We start from the raw sequence: 16,069 nt of genomic DNA, 5'->3' as shown, positions 1-16,069 counted from the left end.
GTCTTCTTACAGTAATGGCTGACTAACCCACTGCACATCAATTATAAGCGCATCACTTTTTGCCATTAGAGATTCTTCACACTTGTGTCTCTTTCATGCAGCTGTGAGTCATCATCTAATAATGCACGTCAAGGTGTTTGGAGGTGGCTACCTAACCTCACTGTCAAAAACTTACTCATCTGTCCTGTGTGATTAAAGAGATGTGAGACTGCTCTGGAAGCATCAGCAGCAATAATAGCCTTGCTAGTCTGTTCATTTATCAGTCTAATGATTATCTAAGCGTGCTGGGACTTTGGCGTAGGCCTTCGCAGGCAGAGACGGGGCTGAGTGTTAAGTCCCTGTTGTGATACGGAAATTACATAGTTAAAGTCATTTTTACCTTACAGTTTTATTTAACTGAGCCTAAGTGTTAATGTGCGAGACACTGTATGCAGATTTCTTTAATTTTGTGCCTGACTGCCAGTCACTGACAAAGTCAGTCGAAAATCAAGGCAATTTCAAACTCTGTCGCCTTGAAATTCTGAGCAATGTCACATGAACAGGCCTTAAAAAAAGCTCATTCAAAAACTAAAAGAGCAAATACCTTCAACAACTTGAAGGTATTTGTTAATCCTTATTAACATCTTATTGTTAATTGAACTTAACATATATTTATTGTACAAAAGTGACAGAGAATTAGTACTTTGCTGTGCGTTGCATGGAGGTGCTGATAACCACAGAGAGGAAAATGTTAACTCCTCTATAAACTGTGGTTTTAGTTAGTTGGACGAACTGTCCAACAATTTAGCCAAAGAAATAATGAAAAAGTACTGACCAGAGTCATTAAATTTGCTACAAGTATCCATGGTACAAGAGAATTAATCCTATGTTTTTGGTGATCCTCTACACCTTCCTCTAACACCACATTTAGCCCCACTGGTAAGGCACTATAAACAGTAAGTCCCTACATTTGTCCAATACTTTTGTCCTGTGGAGCACAAAAACATAATAAATTAAGCATATTTTCAGACATCAGGAATAACATTATGAGTAAAGGCACTTTTTAAGACCTTATGTGGCTTTGTAATTCCAACAATAGGGATCAGTGTTGTATTGTTTTCGTCTGTTTTATATTATTATATTGCATTGATCAAATTACAGGTGGATTTTAATATGTATTGTATTTCTATTTACTAGTTTGAGGACTAGCCTGCTTTTACATGTTAATTCATTGCATTTTATGTTTAAAAGTGTGTTTAACGTTTTTTTTATTGTTATTAGAGTCTACAGTAGCTGCTTTGAGAGGCTTCAATTAGGCACAGCAGTAATTTGAGCTAAATGCTAACTTAAAGCAGCTGTGCGGAACTTTTTACCATCTATAAAACTGTCCCTGGTTCGTATCACCCCCCCTTGAAGATCCGCATATTTATTTGAACCCAACAGCGACAATAAAGCCTTTCTCTATATGGCTATTTAGCGTAGCCTAGGTCGGGTCGGACACAGTGGAAGTCAGCAAACCAGAATACGGCACCCGGAGGCGGGAAGTAAGTCTGCACGCCTGCAGTGGCCTGCAGCCATTAAACCACAGAAGAAGAAGGAGCCGTGTTTATGAGTAGGATTTAAGAAACAGGCTAAATGACATGTAGTAGGAAGCAGTGAATGATTTCGGACACATTGCACACTCTTGTACAGTAGGTGGTGGTATGCAGCTGGAAGTTGTTTGCGATCCGCCAATAAATTGAGAGAAGAAGAAGAGCCATGTTTACAGAGTGTTCTTCGAGTAAGCGGTATGCAACAGGCATTGCTGAACACATAACAGTTTTACCAGATGTATCTATAAGGACTTGGTTGTACTTTCGCTGTCATGGCGGATAAAGAAGGAGCACCATCTAAAAGAAAAAGTACAGAAGAACAGAAGAACAGAAGAAGGCTAAACGGGACAGTGATAGGGCTTGAGCCCAAACGCGTGTAAACCTCGGTCGGGCATTCACCAAGTGGAGAGAGCTGAGAGATTTGAAAGGTTTTAAAACTGATCCAGAGTTGGCCCTAAATATAGTAACCATTCTAATATGACCGCCCTGGACCGTGTCATTGAATGAATACCACTTATTTCTATACACAGTGTATATTGCACAGTAGAGACTGTTGTCACCAGTACAGGATGAAAGGTTAAAATTCAGCACATACCAGATGTTGCATTCTTATATTTCTCCCTTTAAATATTAGAGAGTTAATGTGTTGGCACCCAAAGCATTTGGTGTAAATCAGGATGACTTATGCCACTGCACTTGGTGCAGGGTCATTATAAATCCAAGCAGTTCCAGTGATTACAGGGTTTCTCATCCACCACTGATGCTTCATCAGATATGTCCAAATGCAAATTAGTGCATGCTGTCATCTGGAGAATTTCAGTGACTTATTGAGCAGCCAGTACTTTTCCTCGATCAGAGTCGGCCACTCTGTCTCAGGGAAAAGTAAGGAGAGGAGTCAGCTGAGGAGGTTAGGTTTAGCTTTGGGTTTATGCAAGTGGAATAATAGTGGTAGGAGAAGTTTAACCATTTCAGAATATCTGGTCATGTCCTTAATGACAAACCTGCCTTCTTTTGGCTGCATTTAATGATGGATGATTGTCGACCACTGGTGCAATATGGTTAGTGTACATTGAAGCTTTTAATGTTTTATGCAGCACCCAAAGTTCCCTGATGATCAAGTCCTTGTTTGACCAGTTATCCAGGAGGAAAAGGAAAAGTCTGTTTTCGGTGTCTTTTATTTTGAGGTTAAATGTGTTTCATGTCAAATTTTCCTTTTAAGCAGCACTGCATATTTTAGTGTCTCATCCTCAAACACACAGTATGAATTGGACCAGGCATGAGATTTTCATGCTGTTGGATAATCCCTCAGTATTATGAAACACAACCACATGTACCAGTCCCTGTTTATTAACCTTGCTTCAAGAGAAACCCGTTATTTCACTCGTTCTGACAGGTTAACTTTCTGCTCTGAGCAGTATGTAACAGGAAAGAACAAATACATCAGTAAATGCGTGCATGGACCCACTCATTCACCCACCACACACAGCAAATGCCTCAAACACCTCTTTTATCACTACTCAGTGTACTTATTGAGTGCTCATCCAGGCTGATCAAAGAGCCCTAATTACATGCATTAGTGAGGGACGACTCCACTGAGTGGGTACCACACATACAAATAAGACTTTGTATGCTAGGTAACAGGTTTTAATGTGCGTGTATGAGAATTTGTGTCGTGTGTGGGTGTGTGTTTGGAGTGTCACCTGCACTGTACATTGAGCATGAATGTGCACGTGACACAGCTGCTCATGGTGCCCCAGTACAGTGTTAGTCACTGTCACCTCGCTATTCAGCAGAGGATGATGGACGTCGAAGGGTCAGCCACCAATTATCCTCTTTACACTGATGGGAGAGGCTGTCCCTCCTCTTCATGCACCTCGATCACCTCCCGTCTTTCTTATTCCTCTTTTGCCATTCACGTTATCGCTGCCTTTCACAGTATGTGGGAAGAAATTGAGCATGATAAACTGTTGTTATTTGTGGAAGCAGATTTTACTGTTTATAGACCCACATCTATCTATTTGGGGTGAGTTCATAGCAGTTTTAACCTGACTGTAATGTGTACAAGGTCACACAAGCTGTCACCAGTGCAACATTTGCATTTTTAGCCTTTCTGATCCCACCCCACCACCCACATCCCAAAGGAGCTCACGTTCTTGCCAGACAGTTAAATCTAAGTAAATCTTCTCATCTAAGTCTGTGCAGAATAATTAACTGAAATAAGAAAAACACATTCGTAAAATTTAATATCTGTTCAGTACTTTTTACTTTTTATGCTTTTAGGAAGACTTTTACCCATATTTGGGGGCTCTAGTGGCTGTTGGACCCCAAGGAGCCACTTACTACTTTAATGCCACGAATAGGGCTGCGCGATTAATCAAAAAAAAAAAAAAAAAATTAAAAATCACGATCTCAATAAATATACTTATGCCAAGTGTGAAGGTAACACAGACTATTGCGTCCAAAACAGCCTATCAACATTACTTATTGGTCTAAATGAGCATTCATTAATATGTTTTAGCACACAGTGGCTGGTCAGCTGTGGGCTATTTATGAACATTTGATAAGAGTTGGTGGTGAAAGCAAATGAATCTATCCATCCATTATTAATGTCTCATTGTTCATTTTCCTTCAAGACTTTTACATTTTTGGATTTGGAGTCTGTAGCTAGCCTTGCCAGGGAGATTCAAGACTAGCTACCACTACTGAGGTTCATATAGATACAACATTTAGGGGAAAATGTGCCAGGTTGTAGACGTAGTTGAAAACATTTATGTGCATTTGTTTCAGTTTAGCTCAGTGTGAGAGCCTGGACTGTGTTTTTCTATCGCTCGGCTCTCGGAGGAGAGAGAAATGGGACCGACACAGATGATGTTACTTGAGTTAATAACGTCTTGATACATCACTGGTAAGTGCAATAAAATTTTCAAAATGAGTGTAGCAGCCCAGAGTTTTTAGAGTGTCTGTGTGTTCACAACTTTTGTGCTTTTAACTGAATTTCTGTGGTTTGAAGTTTAGTTTCTCCCCTGCTTCGCTGTTTGTGTTTTCAGATATCTGCCTTATTTTACTTATTTTAGGCTGTCAGATGCATAGTATTCATGTTAAGTCACTGCAGATGAAAACTCAATATTTCCTGTTTTGGCTGCTTCACAATAAAAACTATTAAATAACAAAACAATGTGGGGCTTTTATTATGAAGACTGTATAGGAAATTAAACATCCACCGTTTTACAACAGCTTAAGTCAAGACAAGCGCGTCATGTAACAGTCAGTGTAAGTGTTATTTATTCTAAAGCTGTAACTTAATATTGTAGATTTGTATTGAGCACCATTTAAATTAATCACCTTGATGTTCTAAACTAATAAACTAAGAGACGAAGAGACTTTTCTTCTGTTACAAGAGACATTTAAGTTTAAGTACAGCACTTTGATGTAGCCTGTATTAGTGAGTAAGTCAAGCACTTTGATATGTCTTATGTTAATGTTATCTGTTCAAAGCTCTGTCTAGACTGCAAGCATCTCAATGTGTTTTTTCACTTGAGCATCTAAAAGTGCAATAAATGTTTTTGTTGAAAAAATAAGAAGAGATAGAAAGAATCTCGATCTCAGTTCTTGCATATATATATTGGGATTAGCAGGATTAGATAGTTTGTATTTAAAGGGCAGATTTAACATTAATTTGTCATCCTCATTATCATCATTTCATGCTTGGATGTATTTTCTGTTTATTGCACTTGAAATAAGCGACATCTGTTTTTGGGGAAAAAGCAGGATGGAGGGATGAAAAGTGAAGGCCACTTCTCTGCAAATGACGTTGCACATAAACTATTACAGCACTGTGAGCTCTTGAATGCTGTCCCACAAAATGTTGTGTGATTTACTTTGTTATTCAAAGGGAGAAAAAAAAGCAAGTTAATGGGCAATAACACACTTCATGGCTTCGCTGAGTGGCTTGTTTTGTGTCTCTTGTTTAAACAGACAACATATGATTATGTTTATGTGCATTGCACAATGCCTGGCTCACACACAAACACGATATACACAGTGTCTTCCATCCCACCCCCCACACACAAAAAAGAGAGAAGTCTGTCATTTTTTATTTGCGTCACATGAACTCTTACATAAGGAGCCGGTGAAACGGGTACATGATGTATTGGTCATACACGGCTGTCTTGAGTGGATGTGGAAATGAAGTGTGAAAGCCACAGGTGAAGATTGGAGTGCACAAATAGAGGAAGCCGTGCCATTAGTCTTATTTTCATATCTGTCGCAGTTAATTAGCATTACTTATGCTGGCTGACGGGGTACAAAATGTTCAGACAGCCCCCTAGAGAAAACATATTGTTCTTTTTTCCACAATTATCCGAGAAAATCTCCCCACATGGGTACCCCATCTGAGCCTTACCTTCTCACAGAGGGTGACTTTTAACAAAAAGTTCAACAGGATTAAAAACAGCTTAACGAGTGTGATCAAATAAAACCATAGGAAAAACATGTTGACAGAGGGTGTTAATCTAATGATGTGCCTGTTTTGAGGTCAGCCTCTTGATTAAACCAATAAGCTTAGAGTAGGAATCTGGTCTAGAGAAGCTATGCCAACACTACATACAGTATGGATATGAGGACGTATGAGGACAGATAAAGTCACTGCCGCTCAAATCTCTGCCCAAAGTACTGCTTCTCTTTTGATGCATCTTTAACTGAGTGGTTAATAACTTTTGCTTTTTTTAGCCAAAATTGTTGTAAATGTTCTGCTGAGTTTTGTTTTCATATTACAGCAGTTGGTTGTAATATACAAGTTTTTTGTTGTTTGTATTCTCTTCATTTTGCCATGAAGCCATAAAAAAATCTCCCCCAGCAAAGCACAATAGGCCTCTGTGCGGCCTCACTGTTGGCTTATGGTAGTAATAATGTAATAATAATAATAATGATAATCTTTATGTGTAGAGCCTTTTCAAAAACAGCATTGCAAAGTGCTTCACAAGGCAGGGAAATAAAACAAAACATAAAATCATCAGAGTTTAAAAGAAACTGATTAAGAAAAAACAATTTCATAGCCAATTAAATAAAAGGCAGTTTAAAGGAAATAAGAACTCAAGAAGAATCAGGAAAGGCTCTCCGATAATAGTATGTTTTAAGAGGGGACTTAAAAGAAATTACTGACATGGTTGACCTGATTGCCTTGGGCACATCATTCCAGAGCCTCGGGGCCCTCACTGCAAATGCTCTGTCCCCTTTAGTTTTCAGCCAGGCCTCTGGAACACACAAAAGACCCCTGCCCGAGGATCAGCATGTACGCTACGAAGAGTTCAGAGATATACTGTAGCTGGGAGAGACACCATGAAGACCCTTAGAAGTTATCAGTAAAATCTGTTCTAAAACATACTGGGAGCCAGTGTGAAGAGGCTAAAATGGCAATGATGTGATCATGGCTCTTGGTTATGTCGCTATTAAACCAGTAGATTTATTTTTCACATGAAACTTTGAGACTAGTTTGTTGTTCCCAATATCTTTAAGCCACCAGAACACACCTTTTCTGCCATCAATGAGCATGTGTGCTCCGGCCATCAGTTCTGTTGGTCATACATTATTAGCACTTACCCAATTAACACTTAATATAATGGTAAAACCAATAACGAATTAAAAATCCCTCATTACACAAGTGCACAAGTACAGAGGTCTGTGGTAGTGATGGATGTTTTCAGTGGGCAGTTTGGGTGTAATCATTTTACTGTTTGCTTACAAATTAATTGAATAACCCCTGAGTTTGTTTGCAAACTTTATGATTGTCTGACTGCTCGTCCTTGTTGCCTTTAGACCTATTTTTAGCAATATCAACACATATACTGTATATACAAGACCAAGAGTCCCACACCTAAGAGATGCATGCAGCTCCAGTAGTCCTTAGGCACAGCAGTGCTTTGAACTAATCGCTCATTTCAGCATGCTAAAATGCTCACAGTGACGATGCTTACATGTGGATGTTTAGCAGGTTTAATGTTTATCATGTTCACCATCTTGATTTAGCAATTGCTAATAAGGGCTAAAGGCAAAGTATGGCTGAGACTGGTGAAAATGTCATTGCTCTTGCAGGTATTCAGTGATAATCCAAATTTTAACCCGAGGATGCTGTAGGAAAATTCAGCTGATCACAAAGTTAACGCAGTAATATATATCCTGAGGGGGACATAAGTGTCTGCACCAAATTTCGTGGCAACCCATTCAGTAGTCGATGAGATATTTCACCCAGAAAAACACATGTGAATCTCCTGATGGTGAAAGAGGCAAAGTCAGGGGATGGCCAAAGTCATTAGGATCCTCCAGGGAGCATACAGTAAATATCAATTTTCATGGCATCTTAAAAGTTGTTGAGATGTTTCACTCTAGATCAGCATTGCAGAGCTGCACTGCTAGCCTGGCTAAAAATGTTTGTTCAGTCAGTTCAAAACATAAAAGGCCTTATTTCAACACTGACCAGCACTGAGTTCATGATAAAACCCTTCAATGACACTTCCTCCGCATAAAGAAATTCACACAAACATTTGAGATTCACAGTGAGGGAACAGGATGAATCTGCAAGGCGACCCCTCATTTACAGCCCAAATCTGATTACAATGCTTGATGGGCCCCTGGCCCTGACCTGTCCTTGTTAATAAATGGGCATGCCAGCACCACCAGCAGATACAACAAAGGCCCCAAAATGAATAGTCTAATTGATTTGTGTGGTAGAGTCTGAGCAGGCCATGTCATCATCAGCCATAGTTACAAAAAGAGAAGCAAATGTGTAATTATTGAGGCACACTGCAGGTCTGCAGCGGTCTGCTCTAATTCTCTAATTACTTGCGTGTCACAGAGTGTGTATGCGCATAAGTGTGTGTGTGTATGTGCAAGTGTCAGGGCATAGTAGCCACGGAAATGAAAAACACCCACTACGCTGCTGACACTAATACGCAACCCTACATGCAATATAACACTCCAGAGCCTTTCATCTCCAACAACCTAAACATTAGGAATGAAACAGATTTTACACCTGCTGAAAGCTCACACTGGTATTTAAACATCGAACACATTACTGCAGAGTCCATTTTTTTCTTCTTGCTCCCATTTTAAAAGGTCACTCAGCCGCAGCATTTTAACCAAAGTCTTTGAACTAAATTCACTCCTGATAAGCCATTAGAAAGGTTACAACAACATTTTAGGCAGGTTAAGCCATCAGGCAAGCAGGTAATAATCCTCCGAATGGTAATGAGTGACTGCAATTTGTGAAGTGCAGGTCACTTAACAAAAATTAGAGGAGAAAAGAACACATTATCCACTTCTCGTATTGTTTCTCCTGTCTGATTCACCTCAGATTCTCTGCACACAATAACATGATGTTTAATGTAGCACTGCCTGTTGACTGTCCTGTTAAACAAATGAACACAATGTGCAGACGTTGTGGTCCCAGACACTTTTCACTGCAGCTTACCATTAACCTGTGGTCACTGGTTCACACGGTGCAGAGTTTCTGTTGATTTATGCTCCCTTACTCAGCAGACAGCGGTATCACACAATGGTGGCGAGAGATCCGGCTTGACATCCGTCATCCAGGGCCCATCACTCGCGATGTCAATGCTGCATAACAAATTACAGCCTTTAGTAGGACTGTTTGCATATGTGTGTGTGTGTGTGTGTGTGTGTGTGTGTGTGTGTGTGTGTGTGTGCCGCACTGGGTTTCTGTTTATATTTGCAGTATGAGAGAGTGTATTTGAGCATGATTGTTCTTGTTTGTTCGCGTGGGAGGATTCTGTTTAAATTCTACCAGAGATTAAAAAGATACTCGTGATAGCTGTCTCTATATTTTTCACACCATTTATGCACTTCAGACAGCCAGTAAAAAGTTTGCGATGAGATATCTTGTTAATTACATTTCTTTGACATTTTAATAATGTAAAACTATCACTGCAGTAGGTCTGGCCAGCGCTGAGAAGATTGTTTAAATGTCATGAAACTTTCAAAATCAAGTCGGTGAATCCAAGTAAAGTTACAATAAAAATCTAAAGCTTTTTTACATACAAAAATATCCAGACTGATGCAACCTACAGTCCACAGAATCATGGATTAGTACTTAGACAGTCAAAGAAAAATGTTTTGCATGTATTGGCCTGGTGGCCCTTCACCAGACTGTGGAACAGCTTCATACACCAGGCTGTCAGGATGCAGAACTCTCCCCCTTCCACCTACAAATAACTCTGACTGTTACTGCAACCCACCCAAACTCCTTTTTTACAGTTTTTCAGTACATCTCCTTATTACTCATTGCATGGATGAAACACATAATTTGCACAATTATCATTCACTGCATAATTTAACTGTCGTTTTATCACTATATTTAGTACTTACTTGCTTCTTTTGTGTGTGTACGTTTACACCGAGGGTCTGGGGGAAACAGTTTCCCGTCTATGTCTTGTACATATAACAGAACTAACAATAAAGTTGACTTTGACTATTATTACCTCTGCTAAGGAGGTTATGTTTTCAGTTCAGGCTGTCAGTTGGTTTGTCTGTTTGTCAGCAGGATTTCGGATAAACTGCTGGCCCAATTTTCATGACACTTGATGAAGGAATGTGGCATGGGTCAAGGAAGCACTCATTAAATTTTGGAGTGGATACAGAAGTGCAGATAAAAGGATACACAAATTATTTTTCCACATTTGTTAACATTGCGAGATAAGGCATTCACAGTGCCTGTACAAAACTGCTCACAACAAGGCCTGTGGATTATCTTGAGTAACCAGGTCATGATATCTGGAAAGAGACGTTGCTGTTAATTTTTTTTTAAAAGACTTTCAATTTATTTATTTTGGCACTTTGAGCACCACAAGCCGTGTGCCATCTAGTTCTGTTATATTGGAGAGAAGGCAGACATCTCTATGACTGATATCTCCAAGGCTCTGCAACTCACACCAAAACAATCCAGACTGATGAATAGCACTGCAGTTAAGAGGAAAAATAAGCATTTTTGTAATTGTAGAAATACAAATATATATTCATGGATATCAGTAATCCTTTGGGGTAGTCGACACATGCAGTCGCTCAAACTTCACACAAGAAGCAGCGTTAAGGAGCACTTGGGGACAGTGGTTTCATGGGAGGGCTGGTACAATTCTAAAACCACCGCAGCTATACCCGTGTTTTTTATTGAAACTAAGGTGTGGCTACAGAAACGTAAATATCCACATATTATGCAAACAGTTATACTGGTACTTATATTCAAATGTATATTGTCTGCAGTGATCTTCATCACAGATACTGATTCAAATTTGACTCAAGTAAAAATGTCTTCCCTTCTTGATGTTATTCCAGTTGCAGCATTTGTGCATAATAAGTTTTTTCGCAGATTTGCACGTCATAAATAGAAGACTGGAGTATTGGCCCTGGTGGAGGTCTTTGCTCGCTGAGTCCCCTTCTATTGACTAATCTTATATATTTAATGTTACTACTGACATTTTCTAAAGCTGTAGTACGAGCGTTGGTTGTGTGCTCTACAGTGTGCCATTAAAGAAAAGAAAAGCACACTTTAGGATTTTTCTTATATTTAATGATAAAATAAAGCCATCAGTAATTTACAGCTTCAACCTTTCAGTCTGAAGCTTGGCGTTATAATTAAAGGCCATGAAAATGTAATTTCTCAATCATCTTCTTACCATGAGTGATGGGCTATTGTATATGGGCTATGAGTTATTTTACATTAGAGATTTCTGTGTTTGTTACTTTCTGTGCTTTTCTTACTGGTTTGATGTATGCAAGACACAGAAAATGTATTTTTATTTTTTATTTCTGTGCACTAATGAGAATTAACATTTGCATCCAGGTTCTCAAATGTGAGAATTTGCTGCTTTTCTCTGTAACAACAATAAATGACACATCTTCTATCCCCTTTACATCTTTCATTAAAATGTGTAATGATTGTATCTAGATATGATTTAAGATGATAACATTTACACCTGGTATTAATATGTGTCCAGAGCACATACTGAGAAGATAAATTTCAGCAGCTATTATAACATGTTTTTATTGCTTTGGAAAAAAAATTGCAATTACATAGGATGCACATTGTAATAATGTCTGAATTTTACTGGTGTAAAAGTAAAATATTTAATAAATCTTCGGCTCAAACTTTTCCTTTGTTAAATATGTCAGAGCCAGTCAGGAAGATTTAAGAAGGCAGCAAGGAAGACGAGGATGAACCAGGCCTAGGTGATTGTAAAGACAGTAATCAACAGGAAGAATATATTCCAGATGATAGAGACACCGCAGTAGTGTTAGCCTCAGATGAGAGAGAGGCATTGTGTGGCCCGATATCTTCGGCGTTAGGTGAGGGAGAGCCGCTGATTCCTTGCGGGTTTGGAACATTTGCATGGGATTGTGTATTCCTGCCCACGTAGTTGTTTGTGTTAAATGTGGTCGCAGTGCGTCCCTGACCACCTGTGGAGGTGGATCGCCTCACAGTCTGTTCTCAGTGCGTCTTTGGTGCATTTGCATCTGTACTTTCATGTGATGAAGCTCTATCTGGGTGCAGTTTAGTCATCCACAATGCATTTTAATTTAAGGTGTAAAGGGGGCCTTTGGCTTTTGAACTGCAGACAAACACAAGCAGTGGTGCATTTCCTAGACTAGAGATGTATTTATTGAAAAAAAAACAAAACGTTATGATAAATCATGACGATTGTTGTTGACTATCAGAAAGACATTTTTAGTTGCTACAAAGTAATTCTCATACACACAGAAATAAGTGGAAAACAATTGTGGTTGAAAACTCATTCAAAGCTCCAACTCTGACAAGCTTTAGAAAACTGTTGGATGCACTGTAATGTAAAGTGTCATTTGTAGGACATGGGCTAAAACATGCACCAGTAATCATGAAAATAATCACCTGTATCTCTCTGTATTCTCTTGTGTATATATCAAGCTTTTTCAGATTCATCAGGAATTCTGTTTATAAGAATGCGAGATGACAAATATAACAGGGTTTCATCTCAACTGACCCAGACTGTACCTTGACCTACAGTAAATGACCCTGGTCCAAAATTAAAAAAAGAAAAAAAAAACACCCGCCATTACAGAGACAGTTACACAAACACCACAACAGATGACGGAAGAAATAATGGACCCAGCCCATCAACAACCAGCCATCATCCACTCGTTAGTCCTCACATACTCGTTTTAAGTTCTGTTTTTGCTCGTACGTGTTTGTCCCCGTACATGCAGCTGCTGAAATAGCCTGCTGAGTGGATGTGTAATGGGGAGCCGGGGTTAAGAATGGGTGGCCTCCATTACCTGCAAAGCTTCTGCTCTCAACCAGTTTTGTTCAGATGCTCTCCACTGATCTGACGTATTTTTCATATATGGCCATTATGTGACTTGCGTAAAGGAGGTGAGGGTTGATCAGAGCCTATCAGCTGGTTTGCCGATGACCTGTGTTCACCGCCTCCCTCCACCTTCTGCTAATAATGTTGCCAAGGTCGACTCATTTCTTGTGTAAGTGTTTGTGAGATCCTCCATGAGCTGATTCATTTTATATGTGCATTACTTTGCATGATTTATTATTGTAATCTCCGGGTGAAACGCAGCACAGCTACCGAGTCATTACATGGGCCATGTCATCCATATGAAGTTTAGCTGTTATGTGGTGGAAAAGGGCAGATGGTGATTCAGAAAGAGACAGACTGACACAATGATCACAGTGTTTAGTATATCTCACACCTATAGAAATGCCAAGAAATGTGATGATTTTAGAAAAATACTATAGTGCCACAGTTTATGGTAGCAGTGAAAAAAGTACTCAGATCCCTAAATTGGAGATGAAACACTAAACAATAACAGTGTGTGGTTCGTCTCTGTTGTTCTCCAGTAGCATAGACTGTATAAAGATGGACGACACATCTCCACCCCCACTGTACAGACGTAAAGCTAAAATATCCCAGATATGGCCGCTATCATCTTGCTGTGGTGACGTCATTCGAAGCCAGAGTCTATGCAGTAGCGATCTCTGAGGTATCAGGTTTCCCACCCAGGATAACATCATCAACCAGCCTAACGTCAGCCTAAGTTGATTCCGTTGCTAAGGAAACTCTTCGGTTCCAAAATTTTACCAAAGAGCCAGCAAGATCTTAGTAGTGTCTCTACTTTAAGGATAACAGTCTATTATGTACACAAAAAAAGAGAATGCCACGCAAGCGCAAAACTGAACTGGCACCACCAGCTATCTTACCCAACATGCACAGGGAAACGGAGCAAGTTCAAGTGGCGCTCAACCCCAACTGTTACATTTTATTGATACTTCATGATGCAGACAATGCCTATGTTTCGGCTTCTAGGTGGAATGATCATGATATAAGATGGCTTGTGGACGTGATCCCTGGACTAGGCAAGCTGCGTCAGCTGAAAGACAGTAACATTAATGTAACATTAAAGCATTTTGCATTGTTGTGGTCTGACAACTAGATGGAGACACTGGTAGACCATGCATTTTGTATGGAAAAAATAATTTGTGGGGTTTATCAGCTGCAGCACTGGAGACTGAACATATGGTTAGTCATGCACTACACAATGCAGTGACTTTTAAGTTCAGGTATCCTTTAGTTTTCGCTTTCATCGCTGTCATCTGACTCCATGGGAACAGGTCTTACCACTATATCTAATCTCATTGGCTCAAAAAGCATAGGCAGTTGGGGTTTTGACCTCCTCCGTGGTTCTACGTATCTCATCTAAACTCTCAAACTCCACTGTATCAACTCTTAACTAGTCTAAAGTACAGTGTTGTACTCAGCGATCCCAGTAAACAACCAGTCTCATGACATCACCAACTAGCTTGTTGAAAGATGGCTGCGTCCTATCAGCTAAAAAGTTAAACACTGTCTGGTAGGTCTGTTACAGTTTGCCAAATTCAGTTTCGATTTCGTTTGATATGGTACAGTGCTGCTAAATGAGAGGCAATAGCGTTGCAGCAGCTCTCGCTCCCTGGTTTGGGGTGTGTGTGTGCTGTTGTGTTAGCTGCCAATGAGTCTGTCGCTTTGCAGTGTGTACCATTGTTTTTTCATCCACTAGTTCCTCTACATCACCCTCATAATTCACCATGAAACCAAAGTGGCTCCAAACACCAGACCTGTAGGTTACTGGAAGATCTTCTATCTCTGGTCCTGTAATGGCGTTACTAACCATCTTGCAATGAGCTAGCTTAGCAGCTGCCTCCCAGCATGTCTCACTCGAGTAGAAGATTTTGGTTTGGAGGTGGTAGGGGCAGACAGCATGTTGCCTGTTTTGTCATTCAGTTCAGGTGCATTGTTGCACCCCTACTATCTAGTTTTCTAGCAAATCTAGGTGAAAATCAAGTTTGATTGCAATGCAAATATCTCCCCGAAGGTAAAATTCAGTCAAACCATAGTCATATTGTTAAGTGTTTAATCTCCATTTAAGTAATAGTAGCAATACAGCCATGTAAAAACTCTCCATAAAAATGTCTCACCCATTTAGTTAATGAAAATACAAAGGGCCTACAAGCAGACCTTTCCATTTATAATGAGAATCATAACGACATACACACGTTCATAGGGAATTAAAATACCATTCTCCAGTCCATGCAAATCCTAACTCCTCCACTTATAATCATACTGAAAGTCTCATCACCGCACACACACACGCACACATGCACACAGAAAGACAGCCGACACTCAGCAGATGGTGTCCAGTCTCGCAGCGGAGCAGCATACATATGCAGGTTATAACTCAGCCAAATCCTCTACACTGAGACCTGGCAGCGTGCTGAAGGTCCGCAGCCAACTGACTAGCATTTACAGGGAAATCACCCACCTGCACTCACAATCCAGCCACAGATGGTGTGGAGTTTCTGCTCAGGGAGAGCAGAAAGGATGTGACCACCGATTCTGTCGGCAGCCGTGTGTTTGTTTACAGACATAAGGAAGAGACCGTGGGAGGTGGGAGTGTTTTCCTCTCAGGGCCATTGGAGTCTTTTTTGTTGTGAGCTGTCAAGGTGTTTCAAGTGATATGATGGCGGCAGAGTGGTCGTACAGTGAGAGCTCACATAAGGAAAATAAATCTATTTCAGTGACCCTCTAGTGTAGCTGCAAACTCGCCAGCTTTGGCAAAGTGCGCTGTGTTGAAAGACAAATATGTCGTCTGTAGTTTTTGACACCTGCACTGGATTGTGCTTGGCCACATGTTTTCTGTTAATTGAGATGCTGCTGTTAAACTTAGCTATAGAATATTATCTCGTCCAAATCAAGCTAACTTACACTTTGTTTGCCCCAGTAGCAAACAATTAAAAGCAGTGCATGGCAAAGCCTAGTTTGTAGCTGTTTTCTTTTTCTATGGTATGAAAGCTGTTTACTTCTCAAGGCGGTGTAGCCGACTACATGTGACGTGCTTCAAAACATTAACGCCTCTTGTTTTTTTAATGTAAAGTCCAACACATCAGCAGCGTCATGATGCATCTTTATTCT

The sequence above is a fragment of the Epinephelus moara genome, chromosome 5, assembly GCF_006386435.1.
Source record: "Epinephelus moara isolate mb chromosome 5, YSFRI_EMoa_1.0, whole genome shotgun sequence".
NCBI classification, from domain to species: domain Eukaryota; kingdom Metazoa; phylum Chordata; class Actinopteri; order Perciformes; family Serranidae; genus Epinephelus; species Epinephelus moara.
Note: the sequence above shows the minus strand (reverse complement) of the source record.